This window comes from Xiphophorus hellerii, chromosome 24 (genome assembly GCF_003331165.1).
Source record: "Xiphophorus hellerii strain 12219 chromosome 24, Xiphophorus_hellerii-4.1, whole genome shotgun sequence".
NCBI lineage: Eukaryota > Metazoa > Chordata > Actinopteri > Cyprinodontiformes > Poeciliidae > Xiphophorus > Xiphophorus hellerii.
Window position 1 is genome coordinate 7388393 of NC_045695.1, and position 15634 is coordinate 7404026.

A 15634-nucleotide genomic window follows, 5' to 3' on the forward strand; every position below is an offset into this window, starting at 1 on the left:
TAAAGAAAATGGAAATATTTGCTTTCATCTATAAGAGGACAGTCCTGACCTTTTTCTCCCCAATTCAGGTAAGATGACTTCTGACTGGGTCTGATCAGGAGTGGCTTCCCTAAGGAATGCAAACATCCAGTTCCGGTCCATGAAGCTGTCCAAAGCCCTTGAGTGGGCTTGTTTCAAAATCATTTGTTTTTCTTCCACTAAGCTTTCCATTAATATGCTTGGATGAAACATTGGGTCGCAATATTTATACCTGATTTATGTCAGACAGGAGGTACACGACAGGGAAGTGAGGAAATAAATTCCGGTGATTATTAAGAACGATCTGTTTGGATTTTTTTCAAGTGTGAAAACTTCTGCTGCTATCAGTCAGTTTTTTTCAGGACTCAAGCTTTAAAAAAGAAAAATCATGCCAGCGCAACTTTAGCATCATACGCAGAGAAACTGAGCATCATCTTTGCCGTTTTCATTTTTGTGCCTAATAATTCTCTGTTCAGATATTCCTAAAGAAGCTTATTAATCTGATCAGACTAAAGAGGAGCATTTGTTCTAGATGACAGCTGTTATGCTAGGCTTGATTTTCTTTATGGTTTTACTGTTTTACTCAGATTTATTTATTTATTTTTCAAATTTACCAAAGCATATCAAATCTTAAATAAAAACATAAAACAGCATTTCATATTACTCACAATCTTCATCAACAAGACAAAAAACATTAGTTGACTATTAATCATTCCAGAAAATATTGTGTCTGGAGTTTATTTTGATTTATTCACTGTGTTAAAGCTGTGCAACTAAAATAATGCTGATGACATATATTGTAAAATTAATACTTAAAACTATCTTCAACAATGTGGTTCACTAAAAGAAAGAAATAGACACATTATGAAAGTTTTTTCTCTACAACAAACCTTTTTGATGTAAGCCAGTCAAACAAATATAAATGTTTTCTCATTTTGTTACATTATAACCACAAACTTCAATGTATTTAATTGGGATTTTAGGTGATAGACCTGCAGTAGAACATATTGTTGAAGTGGGAAAAAAAGGTCTTCATTTTCAACACAAACACACACCACGGAAAATGTGGTGTGTGTTTAGCCCCACTGATTAACACCAGAACACTCAATTTTCTGCCCATTCTTCTTTGCAGAGCAACTAAAGCTCAGGCTCCAAGTCTCGCCACAGACTTTCAACCAGATTTAACACATGGAAATGTTTTGATTGAAGCTATTCCGCTGTAGCTCTGGTTGCAGGGTTAGCGTGGTTGTCGTGCTAGAAGGCCACTCTGTGGCCCAGCCTCAGGTCTTTTGCAACTTCTAACAGGTTTTCTTCATGGATTTAGATTCATACATCTTCCAATTCTGACCAGTTTTCCAGGCCAAGCTGAAGGAAAACTGTGTGTGGGTGCATTCAGGGTGACGTTGTTAGATTTCCACCACACGTTTTGGAAGTGAACCTCCTTCAAACTTCTCCAAAACTTCATCGCTGATCTGTCTGCTTGTTTGATCTCTAAGACACCACAGGCTCCAGAAAACAGCAGAATATATACGAAGTAAAGCAGTTAAATAATAATTTAATAATCTTCTTTTCTTTTTCCACTTTATGTTGGTCCATTACATAAAATCTCAATGAATTAGACCATTGCGATGTCAATGAAATGGATGAAAGTTTGTGATTGTAATGTAAGAAAATGTGACAAAGAACAGAGTTTCATTTATTTAATTTAGTTGAGTCACTTTTTTGGGGAGAAAAATACTTTTAGGAGTATTTCTATTACTTTCTAATGTGGGCTGATTACTCTGCCCACATGAGTAACTTCACTGAATGAAGAACAAACTTGTTTTAACCAAAAAAAGAAAAAGTCAATAGACACACACTTGAAGTGTTTGTCAAAGTTTCCTGAGTTTCATGTTGAAAGAAATTTGAAAACTGTTTCTTTTGCCTGATTTTGTTACTTTGTAATTATGGTATTTATATGAATCATTTTCATTTTAATCTTTAAAATACCAACATTTTCATATTACTTTGTTTTAGTCTGTCTTGTGATGTAATTTTTAAATATTAAAAGATTGATGTTTTGATCAGTTATTCAGTACTTGAATAGACTTTTCACCAAAATGTTTTTACTCGAGTAATGACTTGGACAGCTACTTTTTACTTTCACTTGAGTAAAATTATCTTGAAGTAGTGTTACTCTGACTTGAGTATAATTTTGGGTTCTCTGCCCACCTTTTTCTATGAGTTTGCAAAGTACAGCTTTTAGCAGAAGATGATAAATTTGATCAGGCTTATTAATGGGTCCTAATTTGATGATTCCATCCAGTAAAGGTCCCAGTCTTTGTCAGTGAGGAATATTCCTGACTGATGCATCCGGTTCCAGTAGGAGCGGTGCTGAACCCGGCGCAGCCCGGTTTTTTCCTTTCCTCATGTTCTGCTTGGCACATGTTTGGACACCGCCGCTCTGGCACTTCTCTCTCCATAACCCCACACCTCCCCTCGCCTCCCCTCCGCCCCCATCCCGTGCGCTCCTGATGTCCTGAACGTGGATAATCGGCGTCAGTTTATCACGCCTCCGCATACTTCCCTGCCTCTTCTCCTATAAAAACCCTCACCTCTGTCGTTGGACCCGGTCCTGTCAGGGGAGATTACGGGGGACCGATTGCACAAGACTGAATGTGGCGAGAGGAGATTAGCCGGGGCGCCATAGAAAATAGCGACAGGGCCAACAGATTCCTTGCGAGGGGGCCTTATCATGCAATTACACGTTGACACGTTTTAACCATTTTTCAGCCTCTTAATCCGAGGGTCCCCCTCCTCCCCTTCTTTTTCCGAAAGCAGACCTATTGCTGCTGAGGGAGCCTCGCTGCTCTCCGTCTGACTCCCTCCATCAGCCTCTGCTGCTGCCTGAAAGTCCGCCTCATTTTCTCTGCTGAGTTATCACTCTACTCGTATCTCAAACCATCTAGGAAGAGGAGAAACAGACGTGTTTATGCACCCGTTGAACCTAAATCAGATACACAATAAATTACTAATAGGTTTCATTGTACAGTGTTACAATTATTGTGATTATACCTAAAGAAAATCAAAATCAGGAAAAAAAAATCTAGACAGCTAAATATTTGTTTCAGGTTGCATTGTTCTCCTTTTCATGTTTCTGTTTTTTGGATTAAGACACACTTGCAGATTTTTGCTTCAGATTATGTCCAGTTACAACAAATGTATTGGATTTTGTTCTGGACGTTTACTAGGCCGTTTAATAGCACACAAACACGTCTTGATCTAATCCATCCTATTATTGATTCAATAAAGGAAGACAATAAAAAGCTGAAAAAGATAAAAAGCTGCAAATTCTTCAACAAATACAGCCATTTGTGGCTCTTCTAAAAGTCTGCATCCATGTTAACATGAAATTTCATCATATCATCTCTAACATTTCCAAGGTATTTATCTTCTTCCAGCATCTCTGTGTTTGTACTGTTAATTCTGGTCTTGGAAGGAAGGTCAGAAAATCTCCTAAAACCAAAAACATCATTTTGTTTTTCAGGTGTTTAGATCTAGGTAGACTTCATGAAAACGTTTCAGAAAGTCCTTCACTAAACGCCCATGCTTATTCTCATCACAGGTCACCAGTTTAACAACAACAGTATCATCTACAAATTTAAGGATGTGGTTGTTGTCATGGTAACTCCTGTAGTTATCATTATGCAAGATGTACAATAAGGTTGACACAGTAAATCCTTGAGGAGAAACTATGTTTACTGTCACCTTCTGAAGCTGAACTGTTAAAAAACTTAAGAATAAATTATTAGAGAGATGATGTATTTTAAAATCAATCAGTATTTTATGTGCTTAATTAGCTGGATCATATAAAACAGACAAATACAGAAATAATGAGTTCTGGGATCTTGAGATGTTTTGTGTTTCAGCTGTTAGTTTTTTTTTTTAAATTCCATTTTAACATTTTTAAAATAATGCTTACATTTCCTTATAATTCATCTTTTGTATTTCTTCTTTCATTGCAAATTTTTTGACGTTCAACTTGGGTTTTTTGTGAAGAACTTAAACAAGAGTCTAAACTCAGATAAACTTGCTTTGTGTGCTTGAGATTGTTGGAAAGAAAACTGGTTTTGTTAGTTCTGTCATCTGGGTTTGTATTTTGATTATTTCTTTCAGCCCTTATCTCATGTATCTCATTCTTCCTCTGAAATTAGTTTCAGCTGTTCCTCAAACTCAGTAGATTCTTGCATCAACTTTTGGTTCCTCAACATGATCAAATCCTGACAGGTTCGGCCTGAAACTACATAGATGCCTAAAACTGGACAGTCAATCCGATTTGTAACTGAATACGTTACAGATTCATAATTGAAATGTAAAAGCTCTTGAAATGAATAGAGAATGTTGTTTTCAGTGGAACGGGAGCTGTCCAGGTGCTGAAATGAACAAGTTTCAGCCTTCCTCAAATTGTACTGCTCTGCATATTTTGTTTCCTACAAAACTAGAAACAAATAATTGATATAAAGCACCTAATGTCGGAGCTGGAAAGAATACAGCAACAAAGCGTGTAGAAGAGGTTTTCTTTTTAAGAAGCTCGTGTGCCCAGGTCAACTGGAAGCGAAAAAAGCTCCAGCATGTCTACCTTTAAATCAATTATAGATGCGGGGGCAAAAGTGAAGTCTTGTCAAGCCAATTACCTAAACACCATGGTACTTTTCCTGGAGGGATAGGGCACTCTGGAGAAGAAAAGAAAAAAAGCAGGTGACAGAGGAGGAAGGAATGGAAGAGAGCGGGAAACACTAACATGATTACAACTGTAGCTGGGGCTCAGGTAATCACAGCAGTTAAAAGGTCTCCTGCCAGCCCAGAGGCCAATGAACCGCTCTCTTCCTTTCACCTCTGCAGAGGGGGGCTCTGTCATTTGCAGATTGCAGGTGAGATCTGGTTCACATCTCTCCAATCTCCTACCAGAATAGTGGCCAAAAACACTGGTCAATTAGTGCCATTCATCAAGAATAAGGCTGGCCAAGAGTATTTAGCAGCAAATTGTTCACACATTCAGACTTGAAAGTCCTAAAAGTCAAAGCATGATACTTTTACACTTTCAGTGGAGTTTAAAATTGGAAGGAAAAAAAGACATAGATAGGAGAAATTATAGGTTTTCCTTCACATTTTGTCATGTTGTAGCCAAAGAATTCAAAATATTTTATTTGAATTTTATGTGATAGACAAATGTGACCGATGTAGAAAAGGAAGGAAGTCATTGTTGAAAGTCGTTTTTAGAGTTTGCAACAAGCCAAGAAAGGACATGGAAGATTCTCTGGTCAGATGAAACCTGAAAATGGATGTTCTTCATCTAATCTGACTGGATTTGATGAATATCTCAAAGACAAATGTCATGTATGACTTACAGCTGCAGCTGCAGAAAAATGTGATTCTACAAAAAAATCCAATCAGGGTGGCTGAATACTAATGCACACCACACTTTTTAATTGATTATCATTTTTTAAAATATGTCTTTTTCCTTCCAATTAATAATTATGAACTACTTTGTGTTTGCGTCTCACATAAAATCAAAGTAAAATACATTCAACTTTGTTGATGCTGTGTAGCAAAATGTGGAGAAGTTTAAGGGATCAGCACTTTTTTAAAAGCGATGCAGATACGGTCAAATCAGCTGCAGCATTCACAGCTCAGAAGATTTTGTTTGTAATCTTTCAGGCTCTGGATGTATTTTTTGACATATCTATATAAAAAGATGACTTCAGCTGGTTATTTCTTTTAATATATATACAGTATATACAGTATATATAAGCATACCTCTGCAGTTTAAAAAAAAATAGTTTTAGACCTAGCTGAAACAGATACAAGTACTGTTTTAATTAAAAAATAATTTAAATATATTTAAACCATTTAAAAGCATGCTTGGAAAGATGCTCCTTTGATGAAACACAAACTTCAGTGCACCATTTTGCAGACAACATTAGGAATGCACATTTTTGTGTCAGCGTTGAAACACGTTGACCTCTGGTAGTGAAGGTAAGACGCAGAGCAGAAAGCTATTAGCTGCACTCTTTAGTCTGCCAGTGATTTTCTCTTCTCCTGCTTTTTCCATTTAAAAAAAAGATTTGATTATTAGGAAAACGCTTAGCATTTGGTCTCATGTCATCTCAGTCTCTTCCTTTTTGCATTATGAAAATCCTATCAATGCTCATCTGTTAGCAGTGGAATTAAAAATATACTTTTGTGTGCTTATAATATCTGAAACACAGCTTCAGATGTGAGCAGGGGACTGCAATGTCCAGCCTGTAAGGTCAGGATGTCTCTCTGCTTCAACCAATCAAATAAAAGCGAAATTATCTCTTTTTTTCATATCAAACATATTTAAAGATTAACAAAATGTATTAGATTTGGAAAACTTTTAAGAGTCTGCACACTAATCAAACCAGGTTCTTGCAGCTTTTTAAATTTTTGGGGGGGTAAAGAAATGTGTAGATCCTAGCTGAACTGTGTAGCAAATAAAAACATAAAATGCTTTTTTTCCCCTTATTATATATTTTTACATCACAAAATAAACTTTTTGGTTTGTTTCAAAGCTGCTGAAGATTAGATGCAAACATAAAAGTTGCAAACTGATTTAGATTGTATGACACATGAAATATAATCTGAATTCCTGCATCCAAGTCAGGAATTGTAAAGATGCACTCAAAGTGAACAGCCCACCAATCATTAAGTTTAACAACAACAAAAAAAAGAAAAAGCTCACAAAAATAAAACAAAGCGAGTTTGAAACTTGGACGTTTGATTTGAGGAAACTATGCAGGGTCTGATAACCTGAGATTTGGGGCGACCCAAAACATCCTATGACCCTCAGAACATCAGCAGAGATTCCACTCAGCCCTGCTATGCCAAAGCGGGCTGCTTTGCACGCTCACACACACCATCGGGGTGAGCGTGCAGGCGTGTGTGCGCACACATTTGTGTAAAACAATATGCTAATCTCTGGCGTGGAGTGGAGGGATTTGCTGTATAAAGGATAGAGAGAGAGGGAAGCATGCTTGTTAGTGATAGCCTGGCTGAAGTTTCCTACACACACCCACCTCCCTGATCCACTTATGTAGGCCTCCTCGTGTGTGTGTGCGTGTGTGTGTGTGTGTGTGAGAAAGGGGATGAGTGATCTGTCAGAATATACGTCGTCATCTATAAATGCTTTTCCTGTTTGTGTTATTTGCGGATGCTGCATATTGAATATTGATATCCCAGTGTGTTTGCTGGTGCATATGTGCGTGTGTGTGTAGGTGTGTGTGCGTGTAAGAACAGGGGGATGATCTGTGTTGGCAGCCTGTAGTTATGGACTCAGATTAAACATGGAGAGGGATTCAGACTGAGGGTATTTACAGATTCTCATTATAGCCTTAGTATCTGAGCGTACACACACACGCACACACACACATATATACTCTAATCTTATCACCTTTACAGCTTAATATGTTTACTGTGATTAAACCACTCTTAATGTAACATAGTTATATATGTTTTACTTAAACCTGGTTTGATAACTGAAACTTAAAGATGACTGTTCAGGGTGAAAAACGTATAAAGGGTCTTTATAATTCAGCAAAGTGAGGCAAATAAAGTTATGAAAATGTAATAAGTCCAAAACTTACTGATCACCTTACAGTCATAAAGTAGTCCATAACTGTGAAATTGATTGAAAGAGATGGACAATATCAATATAGCAAAAACAAATCCGCATCTGGGTTCTCAGCATCCGATGCAAACAGACACACAAAGATCCATAAATAAAAGCAAAGGTCACTACTGAAGACGAAGCCCTTTACCTCCTTCTCCATTCTAGCAAAACTCATGAAAAAGACCTCAAGCTACTTTAACTTCTCCATTTGAGACGAAGCTGAACAAAACCCAAACAGAGCTTTGGGTTCCCATAACTGTGTATTCTGCTTTTCTCTCACATGGAAATCACTCCTGGTCCAGTGCTTCTTTGACCTTCTCCCTGTTTTCCCAATCTCCAGCCAGTCACAGCAAATGGCTGATAATGCTGAGCCCAGTCCCTCCCCACTGCCTCCGTATGCTTGACTAAAACAAGGGATTGCTGCAAAGTCGAAAACACGATGCCAACAGCTGAAATTCTTCAAACGGCATCTAATCATTTCATTCATTAAAATTTTGAAATTTTAGTCTCCCATCACACAGAGTCTACCAGACTATCAGGTGTAAAAACACTCTTAATTTTTGTACTCTTTTTGAAGCACTTTGCAACTTTTGTGAAATATGCTACATAAATAAAATGTACTTCATATTTACAACATTGTGCTGCTCATGTATGTTTTTACAAACAGGAACAGCTGATTAGCATCTCAAAAGTGATAATAAAACCTGAACTATGACCCCAAATCCCAGAGAAGTTGAAATTGAGACTTCATGGATGCAGAAAATCCAAGCAATCTCTTCCATTCCCCTCCTGAGGTTTCTAACTATACTCCTAGACAGAGATTTATACAGGAGAGGCAAAAACAAGTGAGGTGGACTAGCAGAGCTCTCTGTGGTGTCACTCAGGACATGGTGCTGTAAAACTGTCTCTGCTGCCTTGTCATTGAGTTGTTAGCATGTCATAAAACTGTCTTCAGTCAGAGGCTTCTTCAGATTTGTTGCAAGACTGACTGCTACTGGAAATAGCTTGAGTGATATGGGTTATGGCATTTACATTCATTTTGGGATAATTACAGTATGTTTGAGTTGAAGTTAAGTGGTCAAAATGGATGGATTTGAAATGCTAAATAACTCCAATAGTTAACTCTACTGTAAATCCATCATAAATTTAAATGTTTTTGAAAATGAGCTCATGAAAATGAACAAGATCAAACCCAACATGCAGACTTTGAAGAACAAAGAGGAAACTTTACACAATATACATCATGTTTACACAAACTTTTTTTTTTTTTTTAAAGTCGGCAACATGGTCGGCGGAGATGAGGGAAAGAGCTGAGGGGGAGCGATGGCGAGGGATGAGTAAAGGATGAAAAAAAAACAACAGAGGGAGGAAAAAGCAGAGCTGAAACACAACAGGAGCATCCATCCTTTAACCAGTGGGGAGTTATCGCCTAACCACAGAGCTTTTCCAAACGCTTTAAAAAGCACATTTGAAGATGTATTAGTACATCCCTGGATCCACTTGCTGCCAATAGGGGGCTGCTTGCTGGGCTTTGTGCATGTCTGTGTGTTTTTTTTATTTTGTGTAGCTCCCTTCAAATTCCCTTAGCGAGCGTTGCTAAGGTGCTTTAGGGATGGGATTAGCTGGAGGCTCATCACACATTCCATAGCAGGAAAAAAAAAAAACTATGTAAAGACTGAGAGGAAGAATTAAAGAGAAAACAAAAAGTAGAATGACAGATAAAAATAAAAAAAACATAAATAAATGGAAATGAAAGACATTTAAAAACCTGGTGAAAAAGTTATTATGGATTGGGAAGGTGAAGAACAACAAAGTAAAAATTTCAATTTCAAAAAATGGAAGGACAAATTAACAAAAAAATGTTAAAAATAGAAATGATGGGGAATGTAAGGAATATGATTAAGTAAAATTAATTAGAGAAAACATATATAGTAATAAAGAAGCAGGGGAAGAAACAAGAAGAAGAAATATGAAGGAAGGAAGAGGAATGAAGGAGTCAGCTTGCTGACTGTTGCATCAGCCTGATAACCCAGGGCAATATGTGGAGAATAATACGCGTAATAAAGCATGAAGGCAGCTGTAGGAATGCGGCCATGAAACCATCTCGTCTCCTCGCTTGGAACATTTGAAATCCATCGGAGCAGCAGTCTGGCAGGTTTGGCATCAAAATATTTAAGACGGCAGCGCAGACAGGAAAAAATATAATCCTGGGTTATAAATGGGCTGATCTTAACAAACAGAAAAAACCAGCAGTTCCAACAAAACTCCTAAGTGGTGCAGGATGTGCTGGTTTGATGAATGTACTACTTAAATGTGAGGACTGTACTCAAAGTCTGCAAGTCTTTGGCTTTTGGTCTCCACTTAAACCGAGGATCAACAAGAACAAATTTTAATTTATACAGAAAACAGATACATTTCTCTGAAATGAGCGTTCAATATTTATGGAAAAAGCTGCAAAAAAGCTTATAATTTATTTCCCAACTACAGCAAAAAGACTGAGCAATGCAACAATAGAATTCTATCCATATATTGCATTAAAATGTTTAGAAAGTTAGTAACTTTTTATCCGATTACTAGATTAATCATCATAAAGTAGAAAAGGAATAGACAGCAGAAATGTATGAATACTTTGTTGTCCTCCAAGAGTTCCCATCCATCGTAACGGCTATTACTCAGAGCTCAATGAGAAAGAAATACTATATTAATCATGGCGCTGCCATTTACTTTGCACAATAAGCAGAGCAGCTGTCACACACTCCCACTGTATTACAGCTTAATGTACATGTCAAGTCTCATGTTTTCCCTCTGAGACTCACATTTCAGTGCCCCTGGTCACCATCTGTGATATGAAAACATTATAATTCAAAGAAAAGACGTGTGTGGAAAACCTTTCCTGCAGAAGGTCTGAGGGGAAGAGTGGCTGCTATTTGTAGAGCTCTATTTATATTAAATCCCTGAATAAAACACTGAAAGGCCGCAATAACCTAGAAAACATCTGGAAATAATAAGACAGGATAAATAACTGAAATAAAGGTTTTAATGAAATGATTTAAGCAGCTTTATGTGAATTACAGGAGTTTGTTTTTTGGTTACCATCATTAACCAAAGAAAATCATACTATATCATACTTTTTGAATTGTTTAATCAATATCTATTGAGCTTTTCAGAACAAATCATCTTTTCATAAATTCAGCAAACTCTTGTGTGCATGTGAAGCAGGAGGGTTGGCCGGTACCTGTGGCTTAGGTGTGGTCCAGTCCAGCTCCTGTTACCTGCATCTCCAATGCAACATGAGCTTCCTCTGTTTGGACAAATTGACAGAGAGAACTGAGCTGACAGGCCACCAGATTTCCCTCTCGGTTTATCTCCATCTTGCCCAGTTTGTGTTAACACATCACTTTCTCTCTGCCCGACTGTCATCACTGGGAGACGTTTAAAGGTTGAACGCCGCTATGTTTCCGCTTGCATCACCCAGCAGGTGTTTCCAAAGCTAGAAAGATTTCTAAAGTTTATGTTCCATCATTTCTCATCTCACTACATTTCAATTTGTCTTCCTCCATCCACCTATCCATCTAGTGTTTCCATGATCTCATTATGTACCTATGAAAAGAGGCAGGTAATGCAATCTGGCATAGCGTGGTGTGCCATGGCATGTGTGCGTTGATTACCTGAATGAGAGTCAACAGAGTCTCTGTTTCACCCACTTATCCTGTCTAGAAATAATCATCTAATCAAACGTGCTTCCACAGATATACATATGCAACTCAGTCATAAAAGTACAGATGCAGCAGGTTGCATCATTAGGAGACTGATCTTAGGCACAAACAAACAAAACAGCAGCAATAATAAATTCAGTTTCTCTTGCAAAACAAGAAGAAATAAAAAATGGCTACTACAAACATCAGATAGAAGTCATGTTTCTTCCTTCACTCAGAAATATTAATACCAAACTGCAGAGTGGTGTGTATTTACTGTTAATTATAAAGACAATGTACCACATGGAGACATCAGATTTGACCTTTCACCTATAAAAACTGCTCTTCTTCTATTCGTAATGTCCTCACTAAATGTTGAATTTTGAATGTCTTAACCTCTATGGTGCCGTAAAACGTTTTGTCCAAATGGCCACAAAGACACATCGGGGTCTGTATGAATGATCTTATTTTACTTGATTTAGAAATCTGGAAAGCTTGAAAAGGTTCCATAATTAGTTGTGTTGGATTTAGGTCTGGACTTTGACTGGACCAATCTAAGAGTTTTGATTAAAGTCAGTTTATTACAGCGCCACCTCTGTGTTCAGATTTGCTGTCCCACTGGAAGTTGAACTTTGACCCAGATCTCAAATACTTTATAGTCCCTGACAAGAAATTTGCTTCATTTGTTTTGCTATGAACAAAAAGATAACCACACCATCATACTGCCACCACTATATTACTGTTAGGACAATGTTTTAACACAACATCGTACAGACTGTTTTGTATGTTTCTTCAGCAGGTTTTACTGTAATCCAGCATACATAAATTGGAGCAAACATGACCTTTTCAGCAACGAGGTCAAGTTGGTGGAGTGTAAAACTCCAGATCTTGCTGCTCAAGTTTTTGCTGAAATTCTTTTTTTTTTTTTGGCGCAGTCATCCATACTACTAAATAAATGCAATAATAGATGGCTCAATGTATGGCTCAATTTTAAAAGTTTATTCAGCAATGAGAGCCGACACTAAAGTCACAAAATCATAGGAAGCTGATAAAAGTAAAAGCAATGACGTTTGTTGAGCTCTTCTATAGTATTTGTACACCGTAGCTAACCATGCTTTTTAAATAATCAGATGATTGTTTGAACAGTATGACTTAAACGTTGGAAAGGTCGTTACCATGCATTGGAATTAAGTCGTTCCGCATGAAATTTTCAAATGCCTGAGTTTTCTCTGGGTACTTTCAGGTGTAACATTGTGTTGCCCAGTGACTGCGGCTGATGCTTTAGCACCTGTGAGATGAAAAAAGAGCAGGTCTAGACATATTTTCTCTTTTATTTGATGATTTTCCAAATCCAAATAAACTACATTGTAGTTTGTAGGTTGTACATGGCAAAATGTGGAATAGGTAAAAAGGTATGGAGACTTTCCCAATTCAATATATTCATGTACTTATTAAATATAGTGGGTGACGTTTTCTGGCTCAGTATCCCGTTTCCTTCAGTAGGGATTTTACAATTTGTCACAAATAATTATAGCCATTTTTACACGTCCCTTGTTGAGGCATACTGCTCTTACTTTCCTATTTTTAAGCAGTGACATCTTTCTTGGCCTACCTCTGTGATGCGCTTTTTGCTTGTATTCATCCTTTCGTGGTTCAACAGCTTTTAAGGTATTCAAAAGGTATTCAAGCACTTTTTACTGCAGAATCAGAAGCACTTTTTGAATTTGTAATTACAAATTCTAATTGCTTTTAAAAACCAATTAGATCGTTATTGAATATGTTTTTTTATTTAGGACTGAATAACCTACTAAAATGGTTTTATGTCATAGCTGGCAGTTTCTGGTGATTTTTAAAGACACACAAACACTTTGTATTTGAACTTCTACAGACGAAAAACGTTTTAGTTTGACATTTGTTTGCGACAAATCTTTTTATTTGTAAAGTTATGATTTTCCTTAAAATGTAACTAGCTCTTCTGAAAGCACAACGCTTCCTCTGACAAAATTTTTAAAAAGCCCACCAAAGTGGGCGGAGCCAACGGACACAGAGGGGCGTGGCCAGTGGTGTGGGTAGCAGGCTGTGATCAGGATGAAAGCAGCACAGTTGCTGACTTATCCACTTCGTCGCAATATTTAGCAACTATTCAGATTCTCTAATCAATCAAATCAATCAAATTTTATTTATATAGCACATTTCAGCAGCAAGGAATTTCAAAGTGCTTTACATCATAACAAACACAGAAACACAATGCAACATAGAATCAACAATCAAAAGTCAAATTCCATCAATAAATTTGTAATTGATTACGTTTCAAATACAATCCTAAACAGGTGGGTTTTTAGTCGAGTTTGCATCCATAAAAGGTTTACCTGTTACACTCCTACTGTGTTATATGGAACAAAATACCTGTTGCTATTTTTATTCCCACTCACGCTCACAATCACACAGTTTAAAACGATGTAAACAGCATTTAAATGGGCTTCTGGCATCAGGCTCTGTACACATCTTTCACGGAATTTCGAGCAGGTACCATAGAATTTGTGCAATTCTATGGTACCTGTTAGTGTCTAGAACCCTGTAAAGTAACCCTAGTACCTTTATTCCAAAAAAACTAATTAAGTAGCTTTTTTTTCTGTGTTGTTGGAGATTTTTATGGCTGTGTGTTTGAGTGAGACAGTTTTATATCTGAATGTGGAGCTTTGAAATAACTGTACCGCTGTAACCAACAGGAAGATTCAACTGCTTAGTATTATCTTTAGAAATAGGATCAGCATTATGTTTAGAAATAGCCTTATTTTAGAATTACGGTAACATTTAAGAATTAATATTATAAATTGTAATTTTCTTGTGTTTCTTTTTATCTAATCAAATGAGTTGAGATGCTGCATGATTAATAATACAATACATTCCTGATTATATTAATTACCAGTTTCTGCTGGCTTTTCTGACACATCTTCTATTTCATTGTAAATATATTCATTTTAGTTTCAATATCAAATAAGTTAATTCCAGAAAAAGGTACAAAACATCCTTTAAATTTGTAATTGGTATCCTTTGAGTGATTATTGATAGACTGGATGATTTGTAAATATTAATATAGCATAATTATGTTACTTAAAGTTAAAGAAGCTAAAAAGTGAGTAAATGTTGATTGTATTTTTATCAACCAGAAAGACGTTTGTCTCTAATCCTCTCCAGATGCTCAACTAGCACGAGCCGATATGACAAATCACATATTGAACTACTGCAAACTCACATCAGCTAGAAAAATAATAATAAAGAAATGATCAATCGCATTCAGGAGAGGAGGAAAAAAGTGTTGAAAATAAAAGGTGACACAGGGAGGGAAGCTGATCGACTGTAGGTTTGACCTCCACTCGACACAAACAGCCTCTGAATCCCTGAATCTTCACGGCCAGAGGATTTTACTGTATCAATCGCCCCCCACCCCACCTCCTCTTAGCCACCGAACCCACACGGCTGGACAACCAATAAGTTGCGGCGAGGACTAAAAGCTCCCGCAGGGCAAGCGACAAAAGGACTCCTACAGTCCTGGAAGGAAAGTGCTCCCTCTCCTCTCACACTTTCTTCTCCCGTCACTGTAGGAAGACATTATGGAAGTCATTATTCTGGCCCTCCAAGTTGCCACTGAAGCTTCAGGGTTCTGAACTGGCTATGCGTGCTGTGTGTGTGTGTGTGTGTGTGTGGGTGTGTGTGGGCGTGTGGGTGAGTGTGTGCGTATTTATAGGCCCTGCAGGGCGCTGTCCAGACCCACAGAGTGGGAGATGGGAAGCATTAAGAGTAATTTTTTTTTTCTCAGATTTCTGACTTTTTCTCCCTGCTGAAGAGCCACGACACACGGTTTTTGCATTTGTACTTGATAAACTTTGATATGAGGAGATGTATACACACAAGCACACACACACAGCTGGCATCAGGTTAAATTAAAAGTATATGAAAATACAATAATGTCAAGTGTCAAAAACCTTTTAGTTGAAAGAGGAATTTGTATTAAATGGAGGGTTTTTTATTGTTATGCAAACATAATCATATAATCAAGGGACTAATTGTTGAAAACAATTGGAACTGATTTTATTACTAAATGTGCATTTCATTGTTTTTGGTCTCAAATATAAATCTCAAAGATTTAGTAAAGTATATAATCTGATAAACAATTCTATTAAACCAATAAGTTCACTCTTCTTGGCAGAGCTCATAAAATTTGGTTGTAGATCATGAATTTATTCTTCTT